Here is a 2500-nt window from a genome sequence, read left to right on the forward strand (position 1 = left end):
TGCATTTCAACAAATATTCTGACCATACTGTGCTTGCATTTTTAAATATGAATAGAACCCATTCCTCAGCATTAATAATTATAATGTTGACTGACTTCTTTTTGTTCTTTTCTATTTTCTTGTAACTGAATCGTGACCAAATTTCCCCCTGGGGATCAATAAAATATTTCAGATTCTGAATCTGATCCCCTCTCTCTAAAATCCTTATTTTCGCTCTCTTTCATCTCTTCTCATTTCCTCTCCTCTAATCTTTTTTACTTTTCCTTTCCTCTACCCTCTCTCCTCTCTGTCCCATCAATTCAAACAGCATTCATGTATACAATCTGACAACAACCCATTTATGTCCTATACCGTGTGGTCTCGCTCGGCTCTCCTTTGCGGTAACACACATTAGGCAGTATTGACTATGACGTTAACAACACAGACACTTAATTTGCCGGCAGACGATTGTAGGGAAACAAACACACAAACACTGATAATGAAGAGCACAACGCATTCCTTTGGGGAGGGCCGAAAACACACACATGCAGTTACACACACAGACACACAGACACACAGACACACACACACACACACACACACATGCACACACACACACACACACATACACACGCACACAAACACATTCTCAAACACATACACAAGCACAGAGTTACACAGACCCCCCCCCCCCACACACGCACGGACAGTTTCACACACAAACACAATCACACACACATTCTCAAAAACACACACACACCCTCTATAGATTAGTTTATTGCGAAAGTGTCCTGTAATTGTGGTTTTTATTTTTTTTCACTTTTGATCTGTAATTGTGATTTTGTTTCTCATGAACAACACACACATACACAAGTACACGCACACACAAACCCACGGTCCTGTCTTTGAGTTAATGGCCCCATTTAAAATCCCTTGAAGTTGGAGCGTGTATTGAGTGGCATCTAACTGTGAATACGACCAACACCGTAGGAGTAGCCAGAGTGACCTGGACTGGGCTGTAAGGTGCCAGTACTTCCAAAATGATGTAATTTTCTTTCAACAGAATCGAGTAGCCAAATGTCAGGTGTAACTATTCCTTGATAATCCATACATTTTATTGAGTTATTTAATCTGTAAATCTATAGGTCATATCTTTATATTAAGAAGGTGTCCCCTCCAGAGCTGTTTGTCCCTTCTAGGCTACTGTAGAAACATGCAAGTGCAACATGATGGGCTTCGTGGAAGAAGACTGGTCCCCCATGTTAATATAAAGGGCACCAAACCATAGCACTTCTTATTTTCATGGGATTAAACAATCATCAAAACATACTTCAATTTATTAATATTACCTTACGTTTCAGGCCCAGTCAACTCAATTCTACAAACTGCCCCTTTAACAAGCAGCACATGGGAAGCTGGTCCGATATGGATGACCTCTCTCTTCAGACAGGGAAGCAGAACCAAATCTCTGGGGTTAATACCGTCACGTGCTCGACCCCCCTCCATAAAAACAACGCGTCCGCGCCTATAATTTACACAAGGGGTCTTTTCTCCATGGTCCAGTTTATCGAAAGGACAAGAAGTAAGCCCACCACATAAATCAAATTACGTGAAGTTAACTAACCGTAAGAGCATGTGTGGGAATGACCAAAGTGCTTTCGCTCGTTTTATGGTTTTCTCGCAGATTATTATGACTTTGTTCACCTTTCTTGACTTAAAAAACGTCTCCCCTGTATTTTTGCATTTGTTAGTGTCCCATACTTCTGGAGCGACACAGATATTTCCTTCCTGAGAATGGTAAAGATCGACTTATCTTATCTCATCTACGGAGTGGGGGATAAACAAGGAATAGATATGACCGCAGCGAATTCTTCAAGCAAATCAAACTTTAAGTGCTTCACAGCAGAGGGGTCCCACAGAGGTACATTTTGATTACCAGGAAGATACAACATGAAGTATATTTCCAGGAGGCGGGGGAACAGTGGAGCAACATGTTTGTGTTCACTGGTCATGCTGCCAGGTCAAAGAAATGGATGGCTTCTTCAGAGGGTCAGACACACCAGGGGAAGCTGCCAAAGCCTTTGGCTGGCCAGCTAATCAAGGTGTGAGCTGTAGTAGAGCTGTATCAAAATTCAATTTTTTTCCCATTGTGCTTCCCCAGTCGGTCACAGCTGTTTTTGTCAAACTTTTCCCTTTATTTTATTTATTTATTATTATTTAACAACTTCAGACCCATCTCCAACCTCACATTCGTCTCAAAACTACTGGAAAGAGCCGTCGCAACACAACTCAAGCAATACCTCCTCTCCAATAACCTATACGAAACATTCCAATCCGGCTTCAGAACCCACCACAGTACTGAAACAGCCCTACTTAAAGTCACCAACGACCTCCTGCACTTCTCTGACTCCGGCTCCCTCACCATTCTCCTCCTCCTCGACCTCAGTGCTGCCTTCGACACGTCAATCACTCCATCCTCCTCAGCCGTCCGCAATCCATTGGCGTCACTGACTCCGCCCTC

This window comes from Gadus macrocephalus, chromosome 10 (genome assembly GCF_031168955.1).
Source record: "Gadus macrocephalus chromosome 10, ASM3116895v1".
Taxonomy (NCBI): Eukaryota; Metazoa; Chordata; class Actinopteri; order Gadiformes; family Gadidae; genus Gadus; species Gadus macrocephalus.